General features: G+C 46.1%; 1 protein-coding gene across 12 annotated transcripts in view; it reads left to right on the top strand.

Moving 5' to 3' along the window:
- Window positions 1-713: 713 nt before the first annotated feature.
- The window catches only part of NOD1 (nucleotide binding oligomerization domain containing 1), a 56245-nt gene continuing 37063 nt past the window's right edge, over window positions 714-19895 (top strand). For 3 of the 12 annotated variants that reach the window (XM_055347275.2, XM_031013138.3, XM_055347274.2), the window contains exon 1: window positions 8382-8979. The gene's annotated coding sequence lies outside the window, so the exon portion shown is untranslated. Of the gene's footprint in view, window positions 1350-8377; window positions 8980-11403; window positions 11712-16604; window positions 16995-17026; window positions 18086-19895 lie in introns of those variants that run through there. The other 9 variants (XR_002006906.4, XM_004045253.5, XM_055347271.1 and 6 more) reach the window with 8 other exon arrangements.

Genomic DNA, 19895 nt, shown 5'->3' with positions numbered 1-19895 from the left:
GGTGGGGTGATGAAGAGGCATAGGTTAATGTGTACAAAAATAGAGTTAGAGAGAAGGAGTAAGTTCTAATGTTCTATATCAGAGTGGAGTGACTATAGTTATTGACAATGTATTTTATATTTCATAAAAGCTAGAAGAGAGGACTTGAAATGTTCCCAATACATACAAATAATGAATACTCGGCTGAGTGTGGTAGCTCAAGGCTGTAATCCCAGCACTTTGGGAGGCCGAGGTGGGTGGATCACCTGAGGTCAGAAGTTCAAGACCAGCCTGGCCAACATGGTGAAACCCCGTCTCAACTAAAAATACAAAGAATTAGCTGAGCGTGGTGGTGGGTGCCTGTAATCCCAGCTACTTCAGGAGGCTGAGGCAGAAGAATCGCTTGAACCTGTGATGCAGAAGTTGCAGTGAGCCAAGATCATGCCACTCACTGCACTCCAGCCTGGGTGACAAGAGTGAAACTCCGTCTCAAAAAAGAAAGAAAGGAAGAAAAAAGAAAGAAAGAAAGAAAGGAAGGAAGGAAGGAAGGGAAAGAAAGAAAGAAAGAGACAGAAAGAAAGAAAGAGACAGAAAGAAAGAAAGAGAGAGAAAGAAAGAAAGAGACAGAAAGAAAGAAAGAAAGGAAAGGAAAGAAAGAAAGAAAGAAAGAGACAGAAAGAAAGAGAGAGAAAGAAAGAAAGAGAGAGACAGAAAGGAAGGAAGGAAGAAAGAAAGAAAGAAAGAAAGAAAGAAAGAAAGAAAGAAAGAAAGAAAGAAGGGATAAATACTCCATCTCAAAAAAACAGAAAAAAAAAGAAAGAAAGTGGTGGACACTCCAAATACCCTGACTTGATTATTACACACAATCTATGCATGTAACAAAATACCACATGTACCCCATAAAAATACAAACATTATGTCTCAATAATAAATTATTTTAAAAGCAAAAACAACTATAAAATAGTTTTTAAAATATAAAATCAGCAAAGAAAAGGAGACTATTAAAAATGACCAAGACAGCTAGAAAGACCAAAAAATATCTAAAAATCCTAGAAAATAAAGATATTATTGTTAAAATTAAGAACTTAAATAGATGGTGTATTACTTTCCTACTGCTGCTATAACAAGTTACCATAAATTTAGTGTCTTAAACAATACAAATTTATTGTCTTAGGGTTCTGGAGGCCAGCATTCCAAAATGGGTCTCACTGGACTAAAATCATAGTGTTGGCAGGTCTGCATTCCTTCTGGAGGGTCTGTGGGATAATCCTTTTCCTTGTCTTTTGCAGCACCAGAGGCCACCTGCATTCCTTGGCTCAGTCTCATTTCTCCATCTTCAAAGCCAGCAATGTCGGCCGAGTCCTTCTCAGGCAAGTCCTTCTCAGGCTGCCATCTCTCTGGTTCTCCCTCTTCTGCCTCCTTCTTCCACTTTTTAGTTCCCTTGTGATTACATTGGGCCCACCTCAATAACCCAGGATAATCCCTCCATCAAGATCAGTTGATTAGCAATCTTAATTCCACCTGCAACTTTAGTGCCCCTTTGCCATATTCACAGGTTCCAGGGGTAGGATGTGGACATCACTGGGGGGAGATTACTCTGCCTGCCATAGACAGGTTAAAAAGCAGATTCAAACATCTACAAAATAATTGCTGAGTCAAAAGACAGAACTGAAGTGACTCAGAATGCAGCCAGAGAAACAGGATAAGGAAAATAGAATGAGAGGTTACGACATGGAAGATAAAGTTCAGAATCCTAGAGGAAAAGAAAAAAAAAGTGTCTAATTTTTCTACCATAGGCTCATATAAGGATAGACTGGAGGAATTAGTATCTGTGAAGGAAAATAAATCTTGGGGCCCCAAAATCACTAAGCTAAAGGGAAAAGTCAAGTTGGGATCTGCTTAGGGCAAACCTGCCTCCCATTCTATTCAAAGTCATCCCTCTGCTCACTGAGATAAATGCGTATCTGATTGGCTCCTTTGGAAAGGCTAATCAGAAACTCAAAAGGATGCAACGTTTGTCTCTCACCTACCTGTGACCTGGAAGACATCCTTGCTTGAGTTGTCCTGCCTTTCCAGACCGAACCAATGTTCATCTTACATATATTGATTGATGTCTCACGTGTCCCTAAAATATATAAAACCAAACTGTGCTCTGACCACCTTGGGCACATGTCATCAAGACCTCCCGAGGCTGCGTCACAGGTGAGCACCCTCAACCTTGGCAAAATAAACTTTCTAAATTAACTGAGACCGCCTCAGATATTGGGGGTTCACATATCCTAGCCATAATTCTGGTTCTTACTGTCACGCACGTCCGTGTGAAGAGACCACCAAACAGGCTTTGCATGAGCAATTAAGTTTTTTAATCACCTGGGTAGAGGTGGGCTGAGTCCAAAAAGAGAGTCAGCAAAGGGAGTTAGGGGTGGGACAGTTTTATAGGATTTGGGTGGGTAGTGGAAAATTACAGTCAAAGGGGGTTGTTCTCTGGTGGGCAGGGGCAGGGGTCACAAGGTGCTTGGTGGGGGAGTTTCTGAGCCAGGAGAAGGAATTTCACAAGGTAATGTCATCAGTTAGGCAGGAACCAGACATTTTCCTTTCTTTTGTGATTCTTCAGTTGCTTCAGGCCATCTGGACGTATACGTGCAGGCTTGGGCTCGGAGGCCTGCATTCCTGTCTTTTTATATTAATAAGAAAAATAAAACAAAATAGTGTTGAAGTGTTGGGGCAGTGAATATTTTGGGGGGTGGTATGGAGAGATAATGGGCGATGTTTCTCAGGGCTGCTTTGAGCGGGATTAGGGGCAGTGTGGGAACCTAGAGTGGGAGATATTAAGCTGAAGGAAGATTTTGTGGTAAGGCTGTTAGAAGGAACATTTGTCATATAGAATGATTGGTGATGGCCTGGATGCAGTTTTGTATGAATTGAAAAACTAAACGGAAGACACAGGTCCGAATAAGAGAAGGAGAAAAACAGGTATTAAAGGACTAAGAATTGGGAGGACCCAGGACATCTAATTAGAGAGTAACCAAAGGGGTTCAGCATAATTACTTGCTTGGTTGGCAAGTTTTTAGGTTCTATCCAAGTTTTTGGGGTACAGTTCAAGTTGGGCTGGCATTTGGAATGAGACTGGGGCCTAATAAAAAGGAGTGTCCATACAGGAGCTCAAATGGGCTGTACCCTGTAGCATCCCAAGGACAGGCCTGAATTCTGAGAAGGGCAAGTGGTAAAAGTATTGTCCAGTTCTTTTTAAGTTGGAGGCTGAGCTTGGTGAGGTGTGTTTTTAAAAGACCATTAGTCCATTTTACCATTCCTGAAGATTGAGAATGGTAAGGGGTATTGAAGGTTTTACTGAATATCAAGAACCTGAGAAACTGCTTGGGTGATTTGACTAATAAAGGCTGGTCCATTATTGGACTGTATAGAGGTGGGAAGGCCAAACCGAGCAATTACGTCTGACAGAAGGGAAGAAATGACCGCGGTGGCCTTCTCAGACCCTGTGGGAAAGGCCTCTACCTATCTAGTGAAAGTGTTTACCCAGACCAAGAGGTATTTTAGTTTTCTGACTCGGGGCATGTGAGTAAAGTCAATTTACCAGTCCTGGGCAGGGGTAAATTCTCAAGCTTGATGTGTAGGGAAGGGAGGGGGCCTGAGAAATCCCTGAGGAGACATAGAATAGCAGATGGAACACTGAGAAGTGATTTTCTGAGGACAGATTTTTACAATGGAAAGGAAATGAGAGGTTTTAAGAGATGGGCTAGCAGCTTGTAACCTACAGTGAAGAGGTTATGAAATGATCACAGAATAGAATGGGCCTGTGAGGCTGGAAAGAGATATTTTCCTTGGTCCTAGAACCATTTGCCTTGTGTGGGAAGAGATTGATAAGTGGAAGTTTCAGTGGGACAGTAGGTGGGAGTGACCGATGAGAAGGATAAAAACTGACCACGAGGGACAGAAGTTGGAACTCTAGCTGCTTCTTTAGCTACCTTATCAGCATAAGCATTGCCCTGAGTGATGAGATCTGATGCCTTTTGATGGCCCTTGCAGTGAATGACTCCAGCTTCCTTTGGAAGTAAAGCGGCCTTGAGAAGAGTTTTTATTAAAGAGGCATTAATGATGGAGGACCTTTGCATAGTGAGGGAACCTTTTTCTGCCTATATAACAGCATGGTGGTGCAGGATATGGAAGGCATATTTAGAGACAGTATAAATATTGACGTGTAGTCCTTTTGCAAGAGTGAGGGCTCAAGTTAAGGCAATGAGTTTGGCTTGCTGAGAGGTAGGGGAGCGGGGCAGAGTGGTAGCCTCAAGGATAGATGTGGAAGATACTACTATAGCATAGCCTGCCTTTGCTGGTGAATGGCAATTAGGCCTGGTGGAACTGCCAACAATAAACCAAGTGTGGTCAAGGTGAGGAACAGGAAAGAAGGAAATATGGGGAAATGGAGTGAATGCCAGGTGGATTTAGAGAGACACAGTCATGGGGGTCAGGTGTGGTATCAGGAATAATGGGAGCTAGCCTAAAACAGTAGGGTTAAGTTATTTGGACAGAAAGGCTACAGGGCACAATCCCAGCTCTTGTGTAAGAATTCTGACTGCACAGCCCTGCACTTCGGCTGTGTGTAATGAAAAAAGGGTTGGGATGAGTTACGGAGAGCTAGTGTGGGAGCAGCTTTTAGGGCTGTTTTTTAAGGAATGGAAAGAGGAGTGGGGAAAGGATTTAGGATTAATGGGGTCAGCTAGGTTTGCTTTTGTGAGTTTATATAATGGTTTAGTCAGGATGGTAAAACTAGGTATCCAAAGGTGGAAGTACCTACCCATGCCTAGGAAGGAAAGGAGTTGTTGTTTTGTAGAAGTGGCTGGGGTTTGGGAGATTAGCCAGTCAGGATCAGCAGAGAGAGCATGTGTTTTTTCATGAAGAATTATGCCAAGACAGGTAATGGATGAGGAAGAAATTTGGGCTTGACTGAAGCAATGGGGGCTGTCCGTGAAGCCTTATGGCAGTACAGCCCAGGTAAGTTGCTGAGACTGATGGATGTCAGGATTAGTCTAAGTGAAAGCAAAGAGAGGCTGGGATGAAGGGTGCAAAGGAATAGTAAAGAAAGCATGTTTGAGATCCAGAATAGAATAATGGGTTATGGAGGGGTTGTGGAGGGAGGTATTGAGGATAGGAGAGTATATGGGTTTGGCACCACGGGGTGGATAGGCAAGACAATTTGGTTGATAAGGCGCAGATCCTGAACTAACCTGTAAGGCTTGTCTGGTTTTTGGACAGGTAAAATGGGGGAATTGTAAGGAGAGTTTATAGGATTTAAAAAGCCATGCTGTTAACAGGTGAGTGATAACAGGCTTTAATCCTTTTAAAGCATGCTGTGGGATGGGATATTGGCGTTGAGCGGGGTAAGGGTGATTAGGTTTTAATGGGATGGTACAGGGTGCGTGATCGGTTGCCAAGGAGGAAGTAGAGGTGTCCTACACTTGTGGATTAAGGTGGGGTGATACAAAAGGAGGATGCAAAGGAGGCTTTGAACTGGGAAAAAGGGCAGCAATGAGGTGTGGCTGTAGCCTAGGAATAGTCAGGGAAGCGGATAATTTAGTTAAAATTTCTTGACCTAATAAGGGAACTGGGCAGGTGGGGATAACTAAAAAGGAGTGCATAAAAGAATGTTGTCCAAGTTGGCACCAGAATTGGGAAATTTTAAGAGGTTTAGAAGCCTGGCCATCAATACCCACAACATTTATGGACGCAAAGGAAACAGGCCTTTGTAAAGAAGGTAATGTGGAGTGGGTAGCCTCCGTATTAATTAAGAAGGGGACCGACTTACCCTCCACCGTAAGAGCTACCCAAAGCCTCTGTGATGGTCCAGGAGGCTTCTGAGGCGATCGGGCAGCGTCAGTCCGAGAAGATCTGTAAAGGAGTCAGTCAGACAGCCTTGGGCCAGAGTTCCAGGGGCTCTGGCAGTGGCTGCTGGGCGAGTTGGACAGTCTGATTTCCAGTGGGGTCCTGCACAGATGGGACATGGCTTGGGAGGAATCCCGGGCTGCACACATTCCTTGGCCCAGTGGCCAGATTTCTGGCACTTGAAGCAAGATCCTGATGGGGGAGGTCCTGTAGGAATGCTTGACCGCTGCGGCTCAGGCATGTGCGGCTCAGGCATGTGCGGCTCAGGCATTCTGATGTTCTTGTGTGCTGGAGGTGCGGCTGGGTTTTGTCTTACAGCAGAGGCAAGTAATTGTAACTCAGAAATGCATTGCTGTCTGGCTGCCTCGTTTCTATTATTGTACACCTTGAAGGTGAGGTTGATTAATTCCTTTTGTGGGGTTTGAGGGCCGAATTCTAATTTTTGGAGCTTTATGTAACGTTGGGAGTGGATTGGGTACTAAAATGCGTATTGAGAATAAGACAGCCTTCTGACCTTTCAGGGTCTAGGGCTGTAAAGTGTCTAAGGATTGTTGCCAAAAAAGCCATGGACTGGGCTATGTTTTCATATTTGATGAAAAAAAGCCTAAATGCTAATTGATTTGGGAGAGGTTGGATAAAGAAAAAGGAGCATTAACCTTGAGGAAATTGTTGGGTAGGTAGGGGAGGGCTAGTTGCGGAACGAAACTGTAAGCTGGACCAGGTGTGAGGAGGTGAGGTGATAGAAGGATTATAGGGTGGGGGAGTGGAGGCTGAGGAAGAATTGGGACCTGGCTCGGCCTGGCGAGGAGCAGCCTGGGGAGGAGGGGAGAGGTTAGATGGGTCCATAGAAAAGGAGGATTCACAGGACTCAGAGCTTGGGGTGGAGACTGAAGGAACAGACAGGAGAGAAAGAAGATTTGGGATGAGTCACATTGGGAGCAGAGATTAGATTAGGAAGGGACCAGTGTGTAAAAGAATGCCTGGACATCAGGCACCTCAGACTATTTGCCCATTTTACGACAATAATTATCTAGATCACGCAGGATGGAGAAATTGAAAGTGCCGTTTTCTGGCTATTTGGAACCATTGTTGAGTCTGTATTGGGGTCAAACGGTATTGCAGAAAAAAATAAGGCGTTTAGGTTTTAGGTCAGGTGTGAGTTGAAGAGGTTTTAAGTTCTTGAGAACACAGGCTAAGGGAGAAGAAGGGGGAATGGAGGGTGGAAGGTTGCCCATAGTGAAGGAGGCAAGCCCAGAGAAAAGAGGGTAGAGACCCAGAGAAGGGGGGTGGTGAGCAGCCCTGGGCTGCAATGTGGCTGAGCAGCCAAAGCAGGTGACCCACAATTGACTTGCCACCAAGGGAATGTGGGTGAATGACCAAGGCAGGCATCCCTGCGGTGATCAGACACCAATGAAATGTAGGTGAATAATCAGGCAGGTGTCCCTGCAGTGATTAAACACCAAGGGACGACTGTTTTCCCGAGTCCGTGACTGGAGCTGGAGTTTTGGGTCCATGGATAAAATATGTCTCCTTTGTCTCTACTAGAGAGGAGAAAGAACTGGAATTGGAAACAGAGGGAGATTGAAGGGTAGTGAGAGAGGCTGGAGAAGACAGTGAAAAGACCGCTTACCCGATTTGAAATTGGTGAGATGTTCCTTGGGCTGTTTGGTCTGACGACCCGAGGTCATAGGTGGATCTCCTCACAGAGTGAGGGTGAGGACAGGGGACTGGTCTCCTGAAGGAGTCCTCCTGTCCCGGGTCTTCGGCACCAAATGTCACACGTGTCCGTGTGAAGAGACCACCAAAAGGCTTTGCGTGAGCAATAAAGCTGTTTATTTCACCTGGGTGCAGGTGGGCCGAGTACGAAAAAAGAGTCAGCAAAGGGAGTTAGGGGTGTGGTAGTTTTATAGGATTTGTGTGGGTAGTGGAAAATTACAGTCAAAGGGGGTTGTTCTCTGGTGGGCAAGGGCGGGGCCGGGGGGGTGGAGGGTCTACAAAGTGCTCAGTGGGGGAGCTTCTGAGCCAGGAGAAGGAATTTCACAAGGTAATGTCATCAGTTAAGGCAGGAACCAGCCATTTTCACTACCTTTGTGATTCCTCAGTTGCTTCAGGCCATCTGGATGTGTACACGCAGGCTTGGGCTCAGAGGCCTGACACAAGTTGGCACATTTGATCCTATCAACTTTAGTTTGCACTTTCACTTTTGATTTAAGAACATACTTTCTGTTTCTCAGAGGGCAGCCTCTGATGGGAATTTTAATACTCACAAGCATCAGTGGCTATATGATTGAATGTACTTCTTCAGTGTGAATAAGTGACAACTTTCTGTAGCATGATATCCCTTATGGACACGTTCCCCATTCAAAACGTTTTAAAACTATTTTATTGGGGACATTTATTAGCATGTTAAAACTCTTTTACAACCTATTAGAGCATATGCATAGAACATAAAATGTACACTGCCAAGAACAAATTTAAGGATAGGAAGAAAAGCTTACATTTTTAAAAAAGTATAAATTGAAATGTATGCAGTGTAATTAACATTTGATTACGTTAACCTCCATTTCATCAGGACCACGTGTCGCGTTTTAACAAGAGTTTCCCTATCATGTCCAGGCTTTGGCTCTGGTTGCAGGCGCTGGGTAGGCACTTTTACGAGGAGGGGCCTGGCACGATGGCACCATAAATTCCCAAGTGTGTCACCTCTGGGCGAACTTGGGCCTGTCCACTCGGCCCTGCGCGGTGGCCAGAGGCTCACCCTCTCGCACCGGGCGCCCCTCTGCGCGCAGCTTCTCTCGCCCCCCCGCGCCAGACCCGGGCGAATGGCAGCACCGTGGGACCCTGCCTTGACCGCCCCCGCCCGACGGCGGCCTCTCCCAGCAGCGGGCAGGCTCTTGGGCGCGCCAACAGAGGGGCGCGGCTGCGGCTGTAGTCGCAGCCAGTTCCCGTTCCGGGCCCGCGAGGCGGCCGCCCCGGTTCTGCCCCTCCCTCGCGCTACTGCGGGAGCAGCGTCCTCCCGGCCCCGGCGTCCCCGGACCATGGCGCTCTCCGGGCTCTTCTCTAGCTCTCAGCGGCTGCGAAGTCTGTAAACCTGGTGGCCAAGTAAGTCCCAGCGACTGGGGATTCGCGCGGGGCAGACCCTTTCTGGGGTCCTGGGCGCCGCGAGCGAGGAGGCACAGGGAGGCGGGATCTGCGTGCGGGCAGAACGCAGCGCGGCTCTGGAGGAGCTCTGGGTGGAACCAAGCAGAGAAACCCGCGAGTTTGAAGCATGTAGCGAAAGTTGAGAGGGATGAACTTCACAGTCAGCGGAATCGTTTATCCCACTGTGGTCGAATGCAGGGGTTCTCAATCGTGCCAGCAGCTTAGAACCACCTGGGGAGCTTTTAAAATCCAGATATCCAGGCTGCACCCTAGATCAATTCCATCAGAATCTCACGGAGTCAGACCCAGGCCTCCGTATCTTTTAAAAGCTCCCCAAGTGATTCCAGTGTGCAGCCAGCGTTCGAGGGTTTGTGACAAAGGCTGGAAGGGCAGACAGGGGCCTTCATGGAGTCCCGCCTGCAGACGGGACAGCAGCTCCCAGTGTCCTGCTTGGTCCTGCAGACAGGGTGAGAACTTCCCTTGGGTTTCATGCTCCACAAAGTAAGGAAATGAGACAATGCTTGGCAAGGTCGCCTGAATATCACATTCAAAAACGCCTCCAATGTGCGCAGTTGTTTTGGCACACTGTGAAAAACATAGGAAATGACAGAGGTTGATGTCTCATTAGCTCTGCATTCTAGGAAACATTTCGGTTGTTGGTGTTTGAAATTAAGTCTGGGGAAGCTAGTAAACCCATGGCCTTGATGACTTCTGGCCTTTCTGCTTTAAGGGTGAAGCCAGGGCCGGGCGCGGTGGCTCACGCCTGTAATCCCAGCACTTTGGGAGGCCAAGGCAGGCGGATCACCTGAGGTCGAGAGTTCGAGACCAGCCTGGCCCAACATGGTGAAACCGTCTCTACTAAAAAAAAAAAAAAATTAACCGGGCGTGGTGGCGCATGCCTGTAATCCCAGCTACTCGGGAGGCTGAAGCAGGAGAATTGCTTGAACCCGGGAGGCAGAGGTTGCAGTAAGCCGAGATCGCGCCGTTGCGCTCCAGCCTGGGCAACAAGAGCGAAACTCCGTCAAAAAAAAAAAAAAAAAAAAAAACGGTGAAGCCAGAAGTCGTGCTTGCCAAAGGGTCGAGTTTGTTCTCCCTCAAAGCCCCTGTTGAAGATTGAACTATCACTTTCAGGGAAGAGTAAAAGAGTAACTCCACGATGCATCTTAGAGAGGAGTGGATTCCCTGTTCTCACCCAGGCGTAGATGCCAGGGGCCAGGTAGCTGAAATCCAGGCAAACCAGGCATTGACAAAGTACAGACTTCTACCGAATATGCCAGACAGATAAGCAAGCTGTGTTTAAAACAAACAGCAGAGTGGTAGAAGAGGGCTCTTTCAAATATTGTAAGAAGAGTAGGTTTTATTTTTGTGGAGTGGAGAAATAAGTTCACGCTTTGGAACCCATCAAATCTGGGTCGAAACTCGGATTCTGTCACTTCTATGCTGTGACTTTGGGCAAGTTCCTTGACCTCTTCAAGCCCCTGTTTTCCCACCTGTAAAATAAAGAGCAACTCTCTCCTGAGGCTAGCATAGTTCAGCGAGATGATGTGCATCACACACCTGGAAGGTGGTGGCGCTGGCAGGTGCTCTGGCAGAGGTAGTTATTAGACACTGGAGTGGCAGTTTGTGCCCGTTAATTGTTTACTTAGTACAGCCACTATGAGGGAGAATGTTTGTCTATAAAATGTCCCCTTCAACGCTCCATTCCTTCTCCTGCCCTGCTGCCCCGCTCAGGGCCTTAGCGGGCTTTAAGTCTGAAATCTTACGCTGCAAATCCCCTCAGTCCCCCAGGGCGTATTAATGGCTCTGGAATACAGTTTTACTGCATGTGATAGGAATGAATATTTTGACACACACACACTCAAAAGCTGTTCTTAATCTTGAGACTTCCTCCTCTCTGTTGCCACATATATATCTTTTAAATGGCTTTCCAAGAAAGCTGGGCTGTGCACAGTGTCTCAGAATTAGTGTATGTGCACACACACGCACGTTGCTCCCTGCTGACAACATCCTCAGACCATACCCTTGGTGTTCCTGTTTTGCTCCTGACTCTTGGCCTAGGGACAGTGAATCTTTCTTGAATGACCAAGGACAGTCAGGGATCTGAGGAAGGGAGAACCCAAATTCTACAATTGCTGATGCCTGCGTCCCAGCTGGAACTTTACCCTGGTACATGCTCTGTGCATCATGAATGGTCACTTTGATCCTAACAGCAGTGCTGTTTAAATTAGACATCAGAAATAGAAACAGTAAGTAATATAGGCATAAAGATCAAGTGTTTTTCTAGTGTATGTGTGATCACCGATATTTGCTTAAACAAGACTATCAAAGTCTTATCTCTTATTCAAAGAAAAGGATTCAATATTTGTTCAAAATCTAAGATATGAACGTAGGATTTAAGGTTTAAGTTACTAGTTTTTTCTATCATTCTTATTATTGGGGGGATTTTTTTTAGGCAAGAAGAAATTAGAAAAGCTAAAATGTGTACTTATGCTGAATTTTTGTCATGCTGATTTTACAAGTTTTCAGAAGTCCCGTTTTCTTTTATCTTCTAGGGACAGTTAGTTGCATGTCACACAAGGGGCCTCCTTTGATTTATCCAAAACGTCTGACCTGGTTTCTGGAAAAACTCTTTAGCGCATCAAATACTTGTTGAGGGCAAGTGTTGTTTCTAAACTTGACTCTTGTGGTGAGAGGTGAGTAGTCACTGGCATGTCAGTTAGCTGACATTTTTTACCCACGCTAGAAAGTTCATTCAAGCAAGACTTCCTGGCTCGAACTCTTATTTAAACATGTGTTTTATCTGGAACTGCCACAGACCAAACTGTGGGCAGAGATTCCTGTGCAGAGTTGGCTAAGGCAGGCATGCCACCAGCCCTTCTCTTCGCCATCCTCCCTGTCTCTGGAGCCATTGAGCCAACCGGGGATGATGCCACTCTGAAGGGATCTTACCTTGGTCCTCTAATGGGGCAGAGTTCCCTGATGAGGGATGCACGTCCTTAGAGCCAACAAGGCAATTTTGTATTATATTGCATGGAAATTAAAAGTTACTCTCCGGTAAACTGCCACTTTAGAATTTGTTTTACTGAAGCGTCCTTTTCCTCTAAATTATAGAGCACTGTAGTAAGGCCCAGATAATTTCAAAGTGAGCACCAGATTAGTGCCAGGTTTTGGCAGATTAAGATTTTAATAAAACATGAACATTCACCTTGATTACATTTGTTTCAGAAAGTTGATGTCCCTTGGCCTTCTGTTCTGTCATTGCCACCATACAGGTTAGGGTCAGAATTGGGAGAATGTAGTCACTTGGTAGATATTTTCAGAGCCACATGCAACTGGGCCTGGCAGTCACATATTGCTAAGGAAACGCCTTACATGGTAGCAGAGCTGATAGCAGATGATTATTTACTTGGGAGAGTATTCCTTTTCTAATTCCCAAAAGATTAAAAGTCTAATGAGTAAGAACTTCTGCTTCTTGTAACACATGCCCAGATTGCTGCCTATGACCTCAAAACCAAACCTTCTTGGAAGGAACTGGGGGAAAGCTAGGCTTTTTTGGCAGGGGATATCCTAACTCCTTACGACACAGGCCCCTTCAGTGAGTGGGTCATTTCTGGACTCCATTTAACAAAGCTAGTGTTTCATACTTAATATGAAAACAGGCATGTTGATGATTTCAAATAGAGATGTTGGGTCTATAAAGTATACCAGACATGCAGGGCTGAAATGGAAGAAACAATGGGTTTTGGAGTCAGAACCAGGATCCAATTCCTATTTTATTCCTTACTTCAGGGGTCCCCAATCCCTAGGCCATGGACCAATACCAGTCGGTGGCCTCTTAGGTGGGCCGCACAGCAGGAGGTGAGCAGCAGTGAGCAAGCATTACCGCCTGAACTCTGCCTCCTGTCAGATCAGCAGTGGCATCAGATTCTCTTGCGAGGGGAACCCTATGGTGAACCGCACACACGAGGGATCTAGGCTGCACATTCCTTATGAGAATCTAACGCCTGATGATCTGAGGTAGACAGTTTCATCCTAAAACGATCTCCCCTGTGCCCCTACTCGCCACTGTCTGTGGAAAAATTGTCTTCCATGAAACCAGTTCCTCGTGCCAAAAAGGTTGGGGGTCACTGCCTTAACTAACTGTGTGACCTTCACCAACATACTTAACCACTCCAACTCTGTGTCCTCCTTTGTAAAATAGTTACAATAATGCTTTCCTTGCTGGGTAGTTTTCAATATTTGATGAGCTAATCTATGTAAAGTGCTTACCACATCACCCACCTTCTAGTAAGTCATGATTATGATGATAAAGATTATGATGATTACTTTGGTTCCAGGGCTGGTCTTTCCTTCTCCTAGTTGTGTGACTTCAGATAAGGTTTTTAATCTTCTTGAGCCTCGGCTTTTGAATCTGTAAAATGGGCTAACTCTACCTATCTGGAAAGATTGCTTTGAGGCTTGATTTGATTAAATGAAATGATGACAGGCCTGATCTGGTAGACCCTAAATAAGAATAGCATTTACATAGACTTCCTGTGTCCCACACTGGTCTAAGAGTTTAGGGCTTTTGTTGTTTGTTTTTAGCTCATTTTATCTTCCCAGCGACCCTGTGCAGTGGTTATCATTTCCCTTGTTTTATAGAGGAGACAACTGAGGCTTAACAAGATTAAATAACTAGCCCAAAGTCTATCCCAGGACTTGAAGCAGAGTCCCTGTTCTTAACCACTGCCCCAGCTGCTCAGTGAGTACCCCCACCCCTGCTTATTCTACCTACCTCCTGAAGCCCACCTCCTGCCATTAACAGTCAGATGTGCTTATGCTCTGTGTAGGGCCATATTTCTGGAAACAGAGCCCCTGCTTCCAAAGAGCAGCTTACTTAGGAAGTGAAAGTGGCAGCTCACTCCTCCTGTCGCCTCCTCCCACTTCCAGATAACATTAAACCTCATCCATTGCTTAGGCTGGTTAATCTAATATCAACTGGAAAAAAAAATCTGATACTGATATTGACTAACATTATTAGAGTGGGTTTCAATGTTAGTTTTGAGATAAATGTCATCTTGATGCACTGAGATTGTTAGCCTGTGTGTAATAAAACGTGCCTTCACCCAGACAGATGTGGGGGGTGTTTGGAAGACAGAAACCAGGCCTAGGAGATCCCAGGTTGAGACTCAGGTGGACAGCAACAGTATTGAAAATAATATTACATCAAAGGTGCAGTGGTCTGTTCTAAGTACACCACCTTTTCTGACATTCCTTACTCATCCTCCCCCTCCCTTAGCCCAGTGGCTTTGGCCTCTTCTTGAGTTCTGGCAATCTTCCCTGAGGTCTGGGTCAGTGGAATTTGGGGGCCCAGAAAGGCAAATTCTCAGTTGAGTGAGGTGTGGCTGCTTTAGCATTCCCGATAATGAGGTAGTAATTGTTTTTCTGGCTTTCTGTGTGTGTGAAGTGCTCTGCTGGCCCCCCACCCTGGTGTGGAAGGCTGTTAGAAAGCTATTTATAGCTCTTGGTTCCTTCTGGCACTTTGCGGCTTCAATTCTGCAACATGTTAATTCAACAAATATTATCAGAAAATCTTGCTGGTGCCAGGAGTCTACTAAGTACTTGGATTACAGCAATGAATGAAACAGACCCAGCCTCTGGCCATATGGAATTTGTAGGCTGCGGGGTGGAGAGGATGTCTTAGTCAGCCTGGGTTGCTAAAACTGTCATAGACTGGGGGGCTTAAGCCACAGACATTTATCCCTCACACTTCTGCAGGCTGGAAGTGTGGGACCTGCTTGCCAGCATGGGAGTTTGGTGAGGACCCTCTTCCTGATTTGTGAAAGAGGTTTCTCATGTCTCTTGCTATAAGGGCACTAATCCCATCATTGGGGCTCCACCCCCACGACCTCATTTAAACCTATTCACCTCCCAACAGCCCTATCTGTAAACACCATCAAATCGGGGGTTCTCCCTCACCATGTGAACTTTGGAGGGACATAAACATCAGTCCATAAGTAGGAGGTTAGGGCAGTAAGCACACAGGTAAATACATAATTATAACTTGTGGAAAGTGCTTTAAGTGAAAACAACAGCATGTCATGAGACAGGAGATCAGAGCGGAACTAGAATTAGGAGAGTCTGGGGACGCCTCTCAAGGAATGAGCCTTTTCAACTAGGACTTGGGATGAAAAAAAGAGTGAAATCATGCTGGATGCAGAGAACAGTGGGTTCAAAGACCCAGAGGTGAATGGGAAGGATGTAGGTGTGTTGAGTGGCTAGTGTGGTAAGGCCCAAGCCCAGGAGGGTACAGAGCTAAATAATGAGACACGCTCAGGCCAAGTAAGGCCTCCTGGGCTGGGTAAGGATTTGGGATTTTATTCTAAAGTGCAGAGGGAAGCTTTGGAGGAATTTCCCCTCCTGACTTTTTCCTGTCATTCATAATATACAAGAAAAAGATCATTAGTCACTTCTATTTATTCAGATAATGAACAATCTCTACTTCTTAAGCTATATAAACCTTGTCTTAGTGTGTGAAACAATTCTGGAGTGTCTAGTTTTCAATCTCCAGATGAGGGAACTGAGGCTCAAAACAAAGTGAAAGAAGGCAGAGGCAGGATTTGGAACCAGGCCTGCCCAGCCCACGGCACATGCTCTGTAGTTTCTGGGACAGATGAGTGTAAATGCGTGTGGGCCTCCTAGGCACCCGGCATCCTTCATCAGGAGCTTCAGTGGATGGACTAGGGTGGAGTCCAGTCTTTCCTGGCTCTTTAGAAACAGGAACAAAAGACCCCGAAGAGTGGAGGGAGGTTGGGCATGTACAGGTCAGGGGGTCAGAATCTGCAGGCACCAAATGTCAGGGCACCCTGGCTATGGGAAGGGCTGTCAGTTTTTCACGCTAGTCTGTTCTGCTCCTCCTAGCTGTTGCCCAGAAATCCCAAAGGGGGTGCCTTCCCAGCTCTGTTCACCTTTGAAAATCTGAATTCATCATTTGTGTGCACTTGGGAGGCCCAGGGTTTGGTAAAAACAAAATTCTTTATTGGGAGTTTTCAGGTCACGGGAAAAGCCTCCACTGTGTGGGGCCCACATCCTTAGCACCGCATGCTGGCTGCTTCCAGGCATCTGCACTGACCCTGTTTCTCCTTCCTTGCTGTGAAGCGGTCATGAGGTTGCAGTGCCAGATGTGTTGCAGGCCAGGTGTATCTCGGCTGGTTGGGCGGGCCTTCTGCTTAACATGGGACCTCACTTAGTGAGGGAAGAGAGCAGTCCTGGCCCAGGGGGTGCAGTGTCTGGGGCAGATGCTTTAGGGGTTATGGCTCTATCATCTTCTCAACCTCTTAATGCCACTCAGGGTCACCACACATAAATCCCTGGGTACTCTCCCACTTAGCTCTGTGACAGGTTTGTGTCCTAGATGCTTGCTGACTCTGTATACATGTTCAATGGGGTTAATAAAAGTCTTCAGCTAAGCATTTTGGCCAGCGATCAGCAGAGTGTTTATTTGCTGCGGGCCCGGTTTCAACTCCCACTTTGGTGGTGACTAATATATTTTGTTCTTGTGGAGTGCTTTTCATTTGATAAGCCCCAGACACTTTCTGTGTCAGTCCTAAATGCCATATCCAGATGTCCTCCAGCTTCCAGATTGGCCACTTGTGTGGCACTTTCCTCTCGCAGAGTGGAGTTCCAGGAAACCGGTTTCCACTTCAAGGCTCTGTTGTTTTCTGTTGGCTTTCTTCGTTAAGATATTTTTATTCACTGGCCCCTCGGAGATGAATATCAAGTGCAGTGTTTTGGGAACTTGGTTTTTCAAAGCCTGGATAAAACCAAGAAAATGTCAAGCAGTAGGTGATTAAGTACCAAGTGGTCGCACAGGCAATGCTTTTGACATTGACAGCTGGGCTCTGGTTAACCTTTTAAAGACAGCAGCGAAGATAAATGCCTTAGAGCAACAGAAAATATTGGTGATGGAAAATTGAATTTATTCACCAATAAACTTGGTAAGTGACATTCCCTAAGTGAGCCTGTGAATTATGGAAATCCAGGTATCAGTGGACATGATGAAGCACCTGCTATACGCAGTGCACCGGGCCAGATTCATTCATTCGACAGTTCCTATCGAGCACCCTCTATGTGCTGGAGATACGGTGACTCACCAGATGGTCGCCCTCCCTTGTCGTCAGTGCTGGCCTTGAAGATGACAGATGGAAATGCTGGCCTAGGCTGCCCTCTTGTAGGTCACGGCCGGTGCTTACTATGTGACCAGTGCTGTTCTAAATACCGTATGTACGTGTATTAACTCATTGCATGCTCACAGAGATCCCTACATGGAGTAGGTGCAGTTATTATCTGTACTTACAGAGAAGAAAACAGAAGCACAGAAGAGAGCATTATTTGTCCAAGTCACATAGCTGGTGATTGGAACCAGATAGCCTGGCTTTAGAGTCTGTGTCCTTCACTGCCGCTATCAACCAATGTGAAAGGAAAATAATCAACTTGGGACACAAAGTTGCACGCCCTCTGAGAGAGGCGGGGATAGAATACCATGGGCCTTCCCAGCAGGGAGAGATGGGCTTAGGGGAGAAACAGAGTAAGGTGGGAACCCTACCCTTTTCCCATTCTGACAGGTGACATCCCCGCTGGGGGGATGGAGGAAATGTTTGGCTACTGAAGAGGCTACTCTGGCCAGAAGTAGACAAAAGAAGCAACTGTCTCGCAGCCAGGAGACTTGGATGCTAGTTTTGATTGATCCGGACAAGTCCGGGGCCCTGCCCAGGGCCTCTGTTTTCCCATCTCTAAAATAGGTGGCTTGGACAACATTCTGTTTGACCTCAGGAGCCCAGGATTTCAGCAGAGAGGGGAGGAGCTGGCTCTCTGTGCACTCTGAACAGGGTTTCTTGACCAGAAGAAGATGTTTGGCTCTGAGAGATGTGGGGGCAGGCACTGGACTTCCCAGAAGGCCTTGGCAGCTGTGAAAGGATGTATGCATTCCACTGTGGTCCCACCCCGAATGCTGACGTTGGCTGTGTCTGCATTCCTTTCTTTGTAGGCAGGATGGCAGTGTCTGTGTGTCTGGAGCTCACACTATAAGGTACTTTGTATGAGAGACAGAGGGAGCTAGAGGGAGGGAAGAGGGAGTAGGGAGGGGAAGGAAGCCGGGAGAGAGAAAGGTGATTCCGGGAGGGACTGACTTCCATCTGCTTTCAAATTCTGAGGGATTAAGTGCTTTCAGATACTTAAAGTCAGTGAGTGTCAATGGAGTTAAAAAGCTTCCAATAATAATTGTAGCTTCATCCATCTGCTAAATTTTCTCCAGAGTCGGCTGTCTATAGTGTTCTGGCATGGCAGAGGCCCACATGACCGGGCTTGTTTTCCAGGTTAAGTTCCTTAAGAAATTGTAAACCAAGCAAGAAAAACAAACAGACAACAACAGAACACAGATTGTTGTGGATCATGCAGCAGGAAAAGTAGGACCCCATTTGAGCTGACCAAGCATATGTGTTCTCCGTGCAGCTCTGTCGAAGCTGTGTAAAATGTGCTTGGTGCTGGCTCCTGCCAGATGCTGTTGGCATGGCTTCATCCACCCAGCTTGCTGTTGGGTAACTTGCAGAGTGAAGAAGTCTGTTGTTCACGTCATCACCACAACCCTGAACATCCAAGCAGTTCATGTCAACAACTAGAGTATAATTATCTTCTTTACTTGTAAAACTGTGGAGCCTGTGGATTAAATTCACCAAAATGAATCATATTCAAGAGAAGTCATTTCCTAAAGGAGAATTCAGATGTGGTCCCCATTCATGGGTATATGTGTGCCAGTTATGTTGGGGGTTGGTGGAGCCCACTCTAATTGACATTTGCAATCTGGGTTATATCACCTCTGAGGTAGGCAGGTACCTACATGAGGTAGGCAGGGAATGATGGCTTTAACTTAGTTCATTCAATAAATGAATATCCGTTATCTATTCCTATTGTCCAGGATGGTGGTGGGCAGAATGTCTTAGAAGCCCATGTTGTATATGGCAGGTTGTGACTTTACCAGAGATGGCATTTTCTGGTTAAACTTGGGTGATAGGATGTGTTTTTAACAGAAAGGGAAAAAGAATCTGAACTAGTTTCCTTGGTAATAATAACCATTTGGGTTGGGGAGCTGATACTGGTTAGGAAAATGTGAGGCCCCTTTGACATCATCCATTTGCTGCTGAGAAATCAAAATTAAAACATCACTCGGTGTCAGAATGTTCCAGAAGGCAGTTGAGCTGCTAATGTTTTGAAGTGTTCAGAGGTATGTGTTTTATGAAAAAAAGAGGAAATATAAGACAAAGGAAATGAAACGTTTGGCAACCATTGAGCATTTCTTCAATATGGTATTTCTTGTGGCTCTGGGATTTTAAAAATCCACTTGAAAGCCAGTATTGTTGACTTTTGCTCTGTACTATTTTTGTGGGGACTGATTATTTTTCACTTTATATTCCTTATTTCTAACTAGGCTTAATGGTAATACCCTAAGTTGATGGCCTTCTACTAAATTTAAAACAAAATATAGGCCGGGCGCGGTGGCTCACTCCTGTAATCCTAGCACTTTGGGAGGTCGAGGCAGGTGGATCACCTGAGGTCAGGAGTTCAAGACCAGCCTGGCCAACGTGGTGAAACCCCATCTCTACTAAAAATACAAAAATTAGCCGGGTGTGGTGGCAGGTGCCTGTAATCCCAGCTACTCAGGAGGCTGAGGCAGGAGAATCACTTGAACCCATGAGGCGGAGGTTGCAGTGAGCCGAGATCGCGCCATTGCACTCCAGCCTGGGCGACAAGAGTGAAACTCTGTCTCAAAACAAACAAACAAAAATAACAACAACAACAAAACTGTTCCCACCCACAATCCCATCAGATTTATTGTGATACTT

The sequence above is a fragment of the Gorilla gorilla genome, chromosome 6 (genome assembly GCF_029281585.2).
Source record: "Gorilla gorilla gorilla isolate KB3781 chromosome 6, NHGRI_mGorGor1-v2.1_pri, whole genome shotgun sequence".
Lineage (NCBI taxonomy): Eukaryota > Metazoa > Chordata > Mammalia > Primates > Hominidae > Gorilla > Gorilla gorilla.
The sequence above is the reverse complement of the archived record's forward strand: the minus strand, read 5'-3'. Positions and strand labels throughout refer to the sequence as shown.